Raw genomic sequence first — 14929 nt, 5'->3', positions numbered from 1 at the left:
CTTGCCCATACCATTGAAACTAAGAATACTTGGCATATGAGTGTGTTTTATGAATGCGAGCTCTCTCTGAAGTTCATAACTAAGCAGTGAAAATCAATCCCAGGCATACACAGGGCGTGTAGGAAAATTTATTCTCTCAAGTACACATCTAACACTTACTAATACTCATGTGCATTATCTATAAACCTCAGGGGGGAAAATAGAAACTGATGGATAGCAATGCTCTCTGTAAACTCCCATGAATGAAATCAAACTACAAGATGTTAAATGGACAGTCCTGTGGGACTGAGGTGTGTTTTTGTTGGTGGTGGGTAGAATTAACAGTAGGACACCATTAGACTCCAACAAAGTATTATTAATTTTAATCCTAATGTCTGAGAGATGGGGTGGCGCAAAAGATAATCCTGTGCTACCTTTTCTTTGGTGGGCTTTCCCTTGGTCTCCTTCTAAATTGGAACACACAGAAAACTGGATCCAGTCTGGCTCTGATCCTTCTTAGCAGTGTGATTTGGAGTGAGTCGTAACCTTTCTCTGAGACGTCTTCCCGTTTAGGAAGGGGCTGCTAAGCTCACTGACTTCACAAGGTTATATGTAATAAGGTATGCGAAAGGACTTTGTAAATTGGGGTGAAATCTACAAACGGTAGTCAGGACTATTCCTAGACTGGTTTTCAGGCGGAGTGATGGAGAGAGAGTGGGAGAGAGGAGCAGAATGGAGAACCATACTTAAGCCGCCCCCAGACCTCCTCTGACTGAAACCCTGGTTTATCCTATGAAAGGAAGGCTAATCATACTACCCAATAAAGCACGAGTGCTCAGGAATTAGCCTGGGACAAGGTCGGGTTTGCCAGGGAGGGTTGGTTCTGACATCACACGCTTTAAACCTGAGGTTGGCAGCCAGTTTGTTGCTCTATTATTACCTGCTTTGGAGAGGGCGAGTCTAAATTGGAATGCTCTTTCCTCTGTTCCAGCTATTTCTGCTGAGTTCCACAGGGTTGATTATAGTTCTTATACTCTGTAACTGGCTGTTTTTTTTCCCTGACTCACCTCTCGACTCATAAATATCCCCCGGAAAACACAGAAGTTTCAAAAGTTGCCTGTCTTTTAACCTTGTGCCTAAATGTTTCCTGTGCAATAGCCGGGACATATACTGCTAGTATCTTTCCTGCCTTATTGTCCTTAAACCTATTCAGGAGCAAAAACCTTGATAACTCCCTTTAGATCTTTCATAAGAGAGGCAGGCAAATGTATGAGAGTTTCTCTCTAGTTTTGTGACCTTGGGTGGTGTCTTCAACTACAGAAAGAGAAGGAGTAATAGCTAATCCGGAGGTTGTTTTGAACATGAGGAATAATGTTAGGGACGAACACCTAGCACATGGCAAATGTCCAATCAGAATAGTCGCTGCTATTATCAGTAACAACATGACAAGCATTCAGAACAAAACAACATCTAAAATGAGTCATTGAAAGGTTAATCACATGCTGGTTTAGAAGAAAGTCCCTGCCTTGGAGGGACAGCCAAATGTTAGCCTCTAAAAATCTAAATAACAATACAATAGACAGGGGACATCTCAGTAGATTGAAAAACTATTAAAGGAGATAATCCAAGATGGACTGAGTATAGTACCCACAGTGATTTTTTTTTTTTTTAGTTGAGCAGTTTGGGTGTCACTCTATCATATATCAAAAATAGCATTACTTTCTATTATATCATGACCATGGTGTATGACAATGAGATTGTGTCTGAAGCAGCCAGCATGCTATGCACTAGCTGGTTTTTAGAGCAGGAGACTACAAATCTACAGTTAAGATTTCTCGGCCGGGCACAGTGGCTCAAGCCTGTAATCTTAGCACTCTGGGAAGCCGAGGCGGGAGGATCGCTCAAGGTCAGGAGTTCGAAACCAGCCTGAGCAAGAGCGAGACCCTGTCTCTACTAAAAAATAGAAAGAAATCAATTGGCCAAGTAAAAATATATAGAAAAAATTAGCTGGGCATGGTGGTGCATGCCTGTAGTCCCAGCAATTTGGGAGGCTGAGGCAGGAGGCTTGCTTGAGCCCAGGAGTTTGAGGTTGCTGTGAGCTAGGCTGACGCCACAGCGCTCTACCCAGGCAACAGAGTGAGACTCTGTCTCCAAAAAAAAAAAAAAAAAGAAAGAAAAAAGGATCCCTTTAGGGCTGGCCAAGTATATACTACCTTCTGTGACTCACTAGTCCTGGAGGCCCTATTCTTGCATTTCCTTTCCTAAAGACCTTGATCCTTATTAAAACAATAATATCCTTGTTGTCATCAATCACTGACACATTGGTGTCATTGCTGAGTGTTTGGGTCCTGTCTGAAGATTAAGCTTCACTGGAGGAGAAGGCTGCTAGGGAAGCTGGGAGGAGAGACACGGCCAGTCTGCAGGGAAGGAGAGAGGGATGTGGGGAGGTGTGGGGATGGAGAGGGGAGCGGCAGCCATGCGAAGACTCTCCTGTCTAGATTGATATAGCCATGTTGCATTCTTAATGCAGCTGCTTCTGCTGTGTCCCTTCTCCTGCCTGCTAGCACTGGCTTTGCTCGTAGCGATGGAGCACGATTTTACGATTTTCTCCCTTATTCTTCTATCATTTCCAGGAACCAGAAAGAATAGGCGTTCGCTGTATCAGCAAAGAAAGGAGGCCTCAGCAGTGATGAGAAACTGAACTTCTGGCTTATTTGTAAGGCCTTGCATTTTGATGTTGCAAATTGGAAAGGCTTTCAAAATATTGAAAAAGAAACCCACAAAAAAAAGTAATAATTTTTTTTTTTAAACTAGCCTAAGGTGGATAATGTAGGTCTTCTGGTGGGAAAATTATGTAATATTAAATTATTCTTCTGGATGAAGTTATTTGTATTTTTTAAATGAAACAATAATTAACAAAGACTGAATTTAGGAAAAAAGTTGTTGTTTGGGTAATACATGAATTTGTGGTTTCATAGGTGATTGTGAATGGTTCGAAGAGCTATGCATAAAGTGATATGAAAGCAAAAAGCAGACTTGCTGTTAATTTTTATTAACTGCAATCTGTAATTATTTTGTATATTTGTTTACTTGATTTTTGTCAGTCTCCCCCGATAGAATGGAAACCCCAGTGAGAGCAAGGACAGTTCTGTGTTCTCCACTGTCTCCTAACCACTTAACATAGTGGCTGGGCACACAGATGGGGGATGAAAAATTTATAATCCAGTTTCATTCACTGGCTCAAAATTACCTTTTCCTAAACTTCACTTCATTATAAGTACTAAAACGAAGTATCTAAAGATTGCTTAAAACAATAAAAACTCAATCTTGACATAAAATTATATGTGATAAGAATGAATATATTCTTGCATTCTCCACTAGGCACAGGTTAGTATGGTTCTATATTTTAAACATCTGTCATTTAAAAATATTCAACATTATTAGATTACTTATAAATGACATCAATTAGCACTGCAATTAGCTGAGTCTTGAAGAGTTTTTTAAATTTTTTGTTTTAGAGGTTAGATTGGTAAATCTCTTAACTCTTCATACTCCCCAGAAAGGATTAAAGCAATATGGTCTCTCAACAGGCTTTCTGTTGAAGATTTGATTGTTGTGCACATCATTTTGGACTGCTCATTCCAACACTGTGAGGCACAGACAGAGGTAAGCGTTTGAACTAGGAGAATAGGATTGAAGGACCCCTGCTACCGACCATTGGAAGAGTTAAAACTGGCACTTCCTGTCATTTGGGCCAAAGTCAGTCCTGTACTGACTGCTAAAGGCTTGCTTTTATATAGAAGTCCCTTCAGGGCCTTTACATATTGAAATGAATCATTGTTCCCCGTGTCAGTTTTGCTCTTCATTTGCTTGATGTATTTCGTCTGCATTTGGACGTATTAACAATCACTGTTTGATCTATTGTATTTATTGTCACACATTTATATTTTGGATTTTCTGCAAACCTATAGAAAATACACTGCTTGGCACGCTTATAGCTCTGACTCAGGCAGTGCAAAGGGAATATATGTAATCAAAATGTTTGTACCCCAGTAATATTCTGAAATTAAAAATGAATTTTAAAAAACACATTAAAGGACAATTAGCATTCTGCATTGCCAAGGCATTTGGTTATACAACACTTCTTAAAGTTTAATAAGACAAAAGATTTGCTTTTTGTTCCATCTCTAGATTAGGGTGACCAGCTTGTCCTGGTTTGCCAGGGACTTTCCTGGTCTTGAAGCTGGTACCCTTTTAGTCTTGGGTAACTGGAGATGGTTGGTCACTCTATCCCTGCATGTGTTGTTGAGATACCTTATCAGGATTTCTTGAAACCAGAGCATGCAATTGATTTTGAGCCCAGCATTACATGTTAAAAGATAATAAATCTCTACCATGGCAAAGGCACTGAAGTCAATAGGCAGAAAAAGTATACATGTTTTAAGGAATTGCCATGTGCAGAGTTATTTGAAATACTACTCTTTGGAATCAGTCTCGCATTTAGGCATTTGTGCCTTGCTCCTTTTTTGTCCAAGGAACACAGGGTCAAGTGACTCAGAAGCATTTGAAGTTGTTTACAGAACTGTGAAGAATATTTCCAGGCTAAACAAATTATACATTTCAAGATTGATTGCAAAGGGGCTGATGAAGATAGTGCCTGTATTAAAGGTAGAAGTGATGCCTTTGATAGAATGAATCACTGCTACCAAACAATCTTAAATAAGAACCAGCTTTCCCCTCCAAACAAATCAGATTGATCTGTGCATTGAAAAATGCCCCTGTCATTCCTTTTGCTGTGCTAGAGACATGAATGCTGAGGGAAGAAAGTGCTAGAAGCCATGCTTGCCAGGGACTAAGGAGATTTTGTCTATGGTTTGAGCATCCCACTCCTCTATTGTACATGCTAATTCTTTGAACATGACTCAAGGACCCTCCGAACTTGTCAGTCTCCTTCTGCAATACCATTTTTGTGGTTGTGTTCTGTGTTCTTTTATGTGATGGTCAGTCAGGTGTGGCTGCAAGAAGCCACACAGCAGGGGCTCAGGAAAACAAAGTTTATTAGCCCCAGAGGTCCTAGAAACAGGAGGCACGACATGCCACACAAGGCTACCTGGGAAAGCACCAGGAGTCAGAAGGGGCAGGGGCACGGTGAAATTATACAAAGTCTTCACTGGGGTTGCCATGGTAAAGGCCAGGCAGGGCAGAGGAAGCCATTTAGGAGTGGCTAGTTTGAATAACGCAGGAGGGTTTGGGCTATAGGAGTGGGCTCTAGTTGCCTAGGACCTGGGCCTGGCATGATGAAGGCAGAGGAACATTGCCTCCTGGGGGGTATAGGCCACACAGAGGAGGTGTGGCTCTGGAAGGGTTAGTTTGCATATCAAAGGCATATTCTCTGAGCCCTCTGCCAGCTCTAAGAATTGGCTAACCCTGGGGTGGGCAATCTCTCCCCAGTTAGAGAGGCTTTTAGGTTGTCAAAACATGGTAACATATGGAAAATGAAAAATGTAAACAGTGCAGATTGACACTTAACTGAGGGGAGGCAGCATAGCATAGCAGAAAGAGCAAGGGTTTTAGAATCAAGTAGAATGGCTTAAATCCTGGCTCTGCCCAATACTAGCCATAAAATGTAGGCAAGTCTGTTGACCTCTTTGGGTCTCAGTTTATCATCTATAAAATAGGTTTTATAATTCTTCTTATGTTTGCTGTGAGGACTAGATAGGATGATATATGTGAAAATTCTTAGTAGGTGTAGAAATTATACTAAAAAAAAAAAACCAAACCCATGGACTGTGATGAAGTGTGGACATCTTTGGGCACCCACGTGTCAAAGGTGGTTTCAAAATGCTGCTGGTTTGGTGAATGTTAGAGTAAATTAAAATCAGAGAGTGTGGGCTCCACCCTTATCTGCTTTTGGGCTTTGGCTTATACTGACCTGAAGTGTGGGAATTGTGTCAAATGAGTCCTAGAATCCCTTACATTTCCAAAATTCTATGAATCTGTGAAGCCCACAATATGTGAATCTGAGTTGTATCAGTACTATAGAGCAACTATTGGACCATTTATCACATTATATTCTAAAGAAGCCACCAACCCACACCTTCGAGTTCTGCCCCAGGAAGAATGGTGCCTTGTGGTCCTACGTACCATTCAACAAGCCCTTGGGCATCCTTTCTTCACCCTCTAGCCTTAGCTGTTTTGACTAGGGGTTGAAATCTTTCAAGGTAGGCCCATTGCTGATAGTCTTGCTGGACATTTAGGATTAGAATATGGAAAGACTAGTTAATAGACAGTGGTGCTGGACTTGGAAGGTCTCCAGCAGGTGTTTGGAGTCCAGGTGTCCCATTTCATGGAAGCCATGATGGGTTGTGTGAAAGCAGAGTAAAGGAAGGCAATCCGGGAATGGGTTGATGGAGGGAGGGTGGGGAGAGGAGAGAGAGAGAGGGACAGAAGAAGAGGACAGGAGGGAGGGAGGAACATAAAGTGAGAGATGCAGAGGAAGAGATAACATGATAATGGAGAAAGTAACATCTGTGGTCATTCTTTGCTCCAGTCGCCCACAGGCATGGCTGTACTTTCTACAATTGAGTTCAGTGAAATTTCCCTGTATTCTCCTTTACCTAAGCAGATTTGAATGGCTTTTCTATTTATCTCCAACCATACCCTAAGACATATGGTAACATAGATGACTGGCAATTCTCTGATGCCAGGGATTTTATCATGTTCCTTTTTGGAATAAGCATTTGGCTCAGCATTCTGCACAAAGTAGGTGTGCAATGAATTTATAGTGAAATGACATGAAAATCATACATTTGCATAGGAATAGTGTCATTGATGGCATTTTTATAAAAAAAGGTTAATTGTAATAGATTATTCCTTCTCACTAAGCATTTCCCTGGATCCTCTCATTTGATACACTAAATTTTTCAGGACTTCTTCATTATGTCTCTGGGACCTGCATAGGACCTAGCTCACCATGGGCTTTATTTAAAAAATGTCTATTGAACTGAATGGCCCAGGATTGCTTTACATACTGCAGAGATATAAAAAGAAATATAATTTATGGTTGCTTTACTTATGGAGTACTTATGCAGCATGCAGTGTAGTTGGGAAGATACATGCAAAAATCAAACATGGTTATTTGCAACGAATTTCAAATAGCTGGGAGAACAGAGGGTCAGTGAGGTCTCAGGTATTTAGAGAAGTTTTGTGGAAAAACAGGAAGTTGAGTTACACCTAGAGACCTGGGTGGGATTGGGCAAGGCAGAGCTAGCTGGGGAAGAGGACAAAATGCTAAGCAGGGGATTGTGGGGCAGTGCTGAGAGCTTTGTAGTGAACACAACTTTAATGATTCACGTGAAGAAACTTGAGGCAGGCTGGGTACGGTGGCTCACCGGGTACGGTGGCTCATGCTGTAATCCTAGCACTCTGGGAGGCCAAGGCAGGCGGATAGCTCAAGGTCAGGAGTTCAAAACCAGCCTGAGCAAGAGCGAGACCCTCTACTAAAAAAATAGAAAGAAATTAATGGGCCAACTAAAATATATAGAAAAAATCAGATGGGCATGGTGACACATGCCTGTAGTCCCAGCTACTCGGGAGGCTGAGGCAAGAGGATCGCTTGAGCCCAGGAGTTTGAGGTTGCTGTGAGCTAGGCTGACTCCAGGGCACTCTAGCCTGGGCAACAGAGTGAGACTCTGTCTAAAAAAAAATAAAAGAAAAAAGAAAAAAGAAATAAAAAAAAAAGAAGAAAATAATTAAAAAAAAAAAAAAAAAGAAACCTGAGGCAGAACGTCCAAGCACTGGAGGCGGTGGTGCGCTGGCTGCATGCTGGCTGTGGAGGTGAACTTTCTGGATTCAGATCCCAGGGCTCCCCACCCCCTTACTGCTTTTGTGATGCTGGGTGATTTGCTTTACCATTCTGTGCCTCAGTTTCCTTGTCTCTAATGTTAGGGGTAATGATAGTAACCTTGTGATGCTGGGTGATTTGCTTTACCATTCTGTGCCTCAGTTTCCTTGTCTCTAAAGTTGGGGGTAGTGATGGTAACCACCTCCAGTTGAGGGTGTTGTAAGGATTAAGGGGGATACTGTTTGTAAAGTTCTTAGATTAGTATCTGCCACATGAACATATTTGATCAATGTTAACTGCTATTGTCTGTTTTTGTGATTGGAAGCCTGGTAGTAAGACCCAATTGGATATGAGAACTAGGGAATCTTTTGGTCGTTAAGGAAGCCAGTTACCGTCTGCATTGCTGGCTGCTGAATGTGGGGTGCACTGGTAGGGCTGGTTTATTATGGTCAGGAGAACGTTGAATGTGCAGGACTCGGTGGAAGGCCTTGGGAGCCAGGGAGGGGAGACTGCACTTGTGGCTGACAGCTAGGGCAGGGTTGTGTTTTCCTGAGCAGGAGGTGATGTGATTAAAGTGGGAAGGGGAGAGACAAGGGCAGGCAGGCTGTGAGGACCAGTGAGGGGGCTGTCGCAATAATTCAGGTGTTGGGTGAGGAAGGCCAGAGGACAGGACCATAGTTGTGAGAGGGACTTGTGGTGAGAAACCTGAGAGACTCCTCCAAGGGAGGGTGTCTACTTCTTGCCACCTCCACTGCCACCACCCCCTCCTTTCTCCTTTAGGTCTCTGCTCAAATGTCATCTTCTTAGCGACAGCTTCCTCAGCCACCCCTTAAAAACTAGCAGCCCTTCTCCACCTGGGCCCTTCCTGGCCCCCTCACCCTGCCTGGCTTTTTCCTCATAGCCCTTACGACTACCTGATGTAGGATCTCTGTGTGTGCTCATTGTCCAATTTCCCCACTAGGATGGCAGATATTTTTGACTGTCTTGCTCATGGATATGTCCCTAGGACCTACGACAGTGCGTGGCATATAGTAGGCTTTTAGTAAATGTGTTGAATGAATATGTGAGTAAAAAGCAGTCAGATTTGTTGTGGTAGGCACAATGCCTGGTGGCCCCTCAAAAGCTGCCTCATTTCTTCCTTCAGCTACCTGTCAGGAATGTATCATTCTCCTTGTTTAACAAATGACAACACTGAGGCAGAGATAGGAGGTGAAGGAGGCTCAGAGGTGGCATCTGATGCAGTCAGGAGTTGCGTCCCGTTCCTCAGACCTTGGCCCTTGCTGCCATTCTGCGTGGCCAAGATGAGATGAGGACCCCTCAGGGAGTCAACAGGCTTCCATCGCTTCTAACCTCGGACAAGTGGAAAAGCGTCAGAACCGCTGACAGAAACAGGAATGCCAGTGTTTTGGAAAAAGAAATAGGTAAATGAGGAAATGTTGGGTCAAGTAAATATTCAGGGGGAAATCCTGCTCTTAAGGAGGGGTGACTACATAATAAAAGGTCTGGTTGTCTGAGCCCTCCTGAGAGTAAAGGTGGGCACTAGTGATAGTTAAGCTGGAGCAGCAGGCCTGCATTGAGGTGTCCCAGCAGAGGGGACAAGTGGTCGCCTCACAAGTAGGTGGCTGGAAAGTCGTTGGGAGGTCACAGATGGAGCTTTGGGTGTCTTCCTTCTGCAGATACATGGGGAAGTCACAGGGGTGGGCTCTCGTCATCAGGGAGAGGGATGAAGAGGTCATCGAGGCCCCCATAGACAAGCAGGTGCAGAGAGAGGAGCCTGTGAAAGGCACAAGAGCCAGAGGGGGCAGAGGGGACAGGAAGCAGGAGAGGTAGGGAGGCCACCTCTTTTGGGGGCTATTGAAAAGTAGGTCAGCAGGAAGTTGGCAACAAAAACAAGAGAGGTTAGAGAATCACTTGCTTTTTGATATTTTGTAACAAAATCTTCATTTTTCTCCACAAAGTGCTAAAAGGCATTGAAATAAAATAGATTAATATTCATTTTGATTTGAGAACTTTTTTTCTGCTCCTCCCTTCATTATATCGTGATATTCTCTGGGGCGCTTTCAAAGGCCGGATCAGGAATCAGGGTTCGGTGTCCCAGCCTGAAGTTTTCTTGAGCCTCCGTGTGGCCCAAGGCACTCAGAGGTCCTACATCCAGAGTATCAGTGACACAGATAAAATCTGGGCCCCAGTGGAGGACACAAAAGCAAAGGGGATACTTTTGTTATTTCTTTGCGGTCAGGAAGATGAAAAATTAAGTTTCTGGGCCAGTGTAAGTCATAGTGTCTAAAATCTGGTTTTTCTTAGTAATGTAGACATTTTTAACAATTTCATTATTAATTCAAGCTTCTTCCTTCAATGGGGGGGACAAGGGAGTGGCTGAGGAAGCAAACAAACTGTAGTTCAAAACATAATTGAAATTATAGTGTCAGATTACAGTTTGAAAGGTCTTCGTGTGCTCATGCCGAAGAATGAGCAGACACGCTGAAGTTAGGCAAGCATAGAAATGAGGTTTATTGAAGAGGGAAGGATAGGATTATAGGGCAAGGGCAACATATAGGTTTACAGAGCACGGTACATATGCCACAGATGACGACTGGACCCACTGTCGCAGCAGGAAAAGAGCCAAAGGAAGGGCAAAGAGAGGTCGGTTGTGGTCTGCTTCTTGTTTTATAGTGCCCGGATTGGGACCTCCTGGTGGCTCAGATGTCACCATGGAACCACTTTGATTGGACCATTGGTAGTTGCATTACTACCTATACAGGTTGTTCTAGTCTGTTTCCAGACTGTATGGTACCTATGCTGCTTGGCCTGTGGGCTAGAGAGTCCTCTGCATTCTTTTGCATCTGGTGTGCTGAGTTCTGATTGGCCCTCCTCCCCCTGGTATGGAGAGGATTAGGTGGGGCAATTATACGAAAGCAACGTGCTCACTTTCATCTCTAGGAGACTGGGAATCCCTCACTATCTACCTTAGCATTAATAAAAATGCTGGTGAAGTACATCTAACAGTAATGTTGCTTATCAGCTGATGGTCTGTCATGAAATTGTTAAGAAGTGAGAGCTAGGTTGCTAATTACAATATTTTTGTCTGTCCAGACATGGCTAGTCCACTTGGCTCTAGCCAGAAAGGGCCTTTTCCAGGTAGAATATATGTGTGCTTAGCACAGGGCTTAGGGTTCTCAGTTTATTAGCTAGTAAAATCTCATGGCCAGGGCCCTGGAGACAGAACCTATCCTTTGCATTCTCTGGAAGCAAGTGCTAGTAATTATGTTAGATAGCGTCAGGCAGAGCATAAACAGCAGGCTTTCCCCATAGTTTCTTTTTATCACAGCAGAAGTGTTACTGGGCTGAAATCGCTGTGGCACACAACCCCTGGAAACCAAAAGGAATAAAATCTCGCAGGAATTCACAAGGAACAGAATCATTAACATTGAGCCAAAGCCTGCCAGCATACATCACAGAAATCAAATGGATGTAGAGGGCTCCTGAGAGGAGAAAATGCACCATTCTGAGCTCACACCCGCACAAGATGCTAATATCAATACCTAAATACTGGTTTTCACAGAGGCAGTCAGGTCTGCAGCTGGTTCTCATGCATATCTGATGAGTGTGTGTCAAAGCTGACCTTGAGCAGAATGAGGAAGCAGGAGTTTGTTTTGGCACACCATACCCTTCTACCCTTCTCAACTCCACCCTAAAGAGGGAGGCCTCATAATGAGCTTTAAGGTTTGACATTCACAATGCTAATTTATGGGAGGTGTATGGTAGGATGGCAGTTGTATCCAATACTCCCCTCCTTGTCCCTGTGATCACCTTCCTCCCTCCTCCACTCCTCCTGTTCCCCTCTGTTCTATTTCCATGGCTTTTCCTTTTCCTTCTCCTCTCTTCTCTTTGACCATTCTTTCCTTTCCTTTCCTGAAATATGACACAGGGAGGCTGGGGGTGGGGGAGTCGGGGCAGAGAGACAGAGTGAAAGAGAGGTGACAGGGAAGAAGAGTCGTCTGTTTTCTATTGATTGTAAATCTGTAATGCATGTTGATCCCAGAGGTTTCTTTGTATTTGGGACGCCAAATTCTGTTACCAAAAGTTTAGCACTTGTCCCCAAGGCCACATCAGAAGAACGAGGACAGTGGTTTGAGGAGAAGGAAAGAGGAGTGTATTAATTTGCTGGCAAATGATAAGGTTGGCAGACTTGTCTCAAAGTAGCAACGTCCTGAGCCATCTCCTGTGGCACAAAGAACAAAGGACACTACCTGGCCCCCCCTGACAGGGACATAGGTTTTAGTTCTCAAAAAGGGTAAAAGGGGGTTTTGAAGAGACAGAAAACATTTTTACCCTTTTCAAGCCATTTTCTCTGTTACAGAAATAGAAAATTAGAAATGCCTTTTCTATCTTTGCTTCCCCTCCGTATCTCCCTTCCCCCCCCTCTCTACTTGCTAGCAAGAAATGATCACGCTTAAATGCTGCTTCCTGAATAATAATAATAATAATAATGACAATGCTAACAGCAGTCATAATGACAATGATAGCCAGCATTCGTTTCACTCCTGCCTTGTGCCAAGCACCTATTTAAAATGCTTTATAAATTTTAACTCATTTGATACTCATAACCACCCCATATAGATGCTGTAATTACTCTGCAGGAATCATTACCTTTTCATCCAACATCTAGCCAGAACCAGGAAGGTTCACGTATTATAGAATCTGGGCTAGATCATTACATAGAAATGATAATAATATTATGGAACAAACAATTTGCTTTTGTAAATCCTGATGTGGAAACAATAACTAAAGATGGTGACCTCAAACCTAGAATCAGCAAACCTGAGGCTTGACATATTGCTGTAATTAGGCACATGATTGTGATATATTGCAAAATTTAGTCAGGAAACATAAAAATTCAGTAACATATAACCATTCACCCAGAGAAAATTCTTATAATGTTTGTTGTTTATTCTTATTTGAATGTCCTGTTTAGTTAATTCATTTAAAAATATTTAACAACATTAATTTTTCTCTCATTATAAAAGTAATATTATGCTCACTGTCAGAATTCCGGAACATGTAGTCAAATGTATAAAGGAAAATAAAAATCACCGCAAATACCATCACCCAAAGACAACAGATAGACTAGAGAGATTAGTAAAGATTCCATGGTGACCTTGATTTTTCATAGCAAAGCTGAACTAGAAACCGGGTGCCTGGGTACCAGATCCCAGTGATACTTCCTCATGGGCTTGTGGTACTGTCCTGGTCCATGCTGTGGTCTTTATGAGGAGTTTTTTTTATTTTTTGGGGGGGTAACTTTGTCTTATAATAAGCTCCAGGATGCACTATATTAGACTATATAAGACCCAGTGGTACATAGTGGTGTGAAAATGTTCTGATGTATTTCTGACAGGAAGCATCAAATTAATTAGTCAGTCAAAAGGACTTCATCTCCTTCAAATAGAATTTCTAGCATCAGTTTCCTTACTCCTTGGTCTACTTCTCCCCTGACCTCCTTACAGGTTTTTGCTGACAACCAAAAACCTTAATTAGCACAATGGGCAATCTGACCTGGGATTTCCAACTGCCTGTTTCCACCAAAACTATACTAAAGGGCATGCCAATGAACATTTTTCATCTACAGTTTGGTGATATGCCAGGGGCTGTCATCTATGTTATCTAATTTAATCCTCATACAAATACCATGAGATAGGAATCATTATTTAATTTTAGATGGAAATACCAAGTGTCTTAGTCCACTCATGCTGCTATAATAAAATACCATAGACTGGGTGGCTTATAAACAACAGAAATTTATTTCTCAAGTTCCAGAGGCTAGGAAATCCAAGATCAAGGCACCAGCAAAGTCATTGTCTGGGGAGGGCTTGCTTCCTGGTTCTCTGATAGTTATCTTCTCTTTGAGTTCTCACATGATGGAAGAGATGAGGGAGCTCCCTGGGGTCCCTTTTATAAGAGCATTAATCCCATTCACAAGGGTTCCACTGTCATGATCTAATCACCTCTCACAGGGACACCCTCTAAATATCATCACATTGGAGATTAGGTTTCAGCATATATATTTTGGGGCACATGAACATTCAGTCTATTGTGCTAAGGGTGACTAAATTGTCCAAGGTCATATAGCTTGGTCTGCTACTCATGGTCTGCTACTCATAGCTTGTGAGTAGCAGAGGTGAGATTTGAACTCATGTCTAATAGTTTTTCCATGTCTGTCTGTCCCTTTTCCTTTTTGCCAATTATAATACTTCTGTTGGGAATCTAAAGGAATTCAATAAAGCTAAATTTGTTCTTTAGAAAATCTATCAGCTATTAGGAAGATTTAGGAGCCAAAAAATTATTCTAATCAATATCATAGAAAGCATGTACCTGAGCAATAATAGACTCCAAAAAGATTAATGGAGTTATAGTTCTTCATAACTACAGAGATTAATCAATTCAACTGTCTCATCTTATAGATAAGAAAATGGAGGCGAACAGATTTCTGTATTGTCAAGTACTACTGAAATTACTATTTGCTGATAATGAGGTTTAGATTCAAACTAATTTAGTTTAGTCACAAGACAGGTGGGACTGTGTAAATTTATATGGCTCAATTAAAATCTGAGAGCTGAAAGAGGACCTCCAGGTCTCTTTATAATAATGTATCCATCTGCCTCCATCATGGTGAGTTTAAGCAATGCCAGCAGGTTGTCTTTTGCTTTGCAGCCTATAAAGAAGGCAATTCAATCACCTTCTCTGTAAAGCATTAGCGCATTGTTTATACCGCTCAATCTACTGACATGTTTTAAAACTAATATATTCTATTTAAAGGTATTTAAAATTGTTATTTGAAAATTAGAAGGAGCCTTACAAGTAAATTGAAGCATTGCTAGGCAGCTGAAAAAACTGTAATAAGTAACCTTAAGAATACATTCACAATTAGAAATAACATAAGCCATAGTTTTCAAAAGTAAATAACTAGGGTGAAAGTCAGGCAAAGGGAATGTTTTCTCCAATCTGGGAGAAGAATAGTTAAAGAAGGTCTATACAATATAGTGCAAACTGGAGAGACTTGTTTTGGGAATCTTCACAGTTGAATTCCTTGTAGTAAATATTTACTAA

General features: G+C 42.0%; 1 long non-coding RNA gene across 1 annotated transcript in view; it reads left to right on the top strand.

The window, feature by feature from the left end:
• Positions 1 to 14929, top strand: part of LOC142873290 (uncharacterized) — a 61674-nt gene that overhangs the window by 43813 nt on the left and 2932 nt on the right. Inside the window, exons 2-3 of the long non-coding RNA XR_012921335.1 lie at positions 2613 to 2695; positions 3570 to 3645. This is a non-coding gene — a long non-coding RNA (uncharacterized LOC142873290). The remainder of the gene's footprint in view (positions 1 to 2612; positions 2696 to 3569; positions 3646 to 14929) is intronic.

The sequence above is a fragment of the Microcebus murinus genome, chromosome 10 (genome assembly GCF_040939455.1).
Source record: "Microcebus murinus isolate Inina chromosome 10, M.murinus_Inina_mat1.0, whole genome shotgun sequence".
Lineage (NCBI taxonomy): Eukaryota > Metazoa > Chordata > Mammalia > Primates > Cheirogaleidae > Microcebus > Microcebus murinus.
The sequence above is the reverse complement of the archived record's forward strand: the minus strand, read 5'-3'. Positions and strand labels throughout refer to the sequence as shown.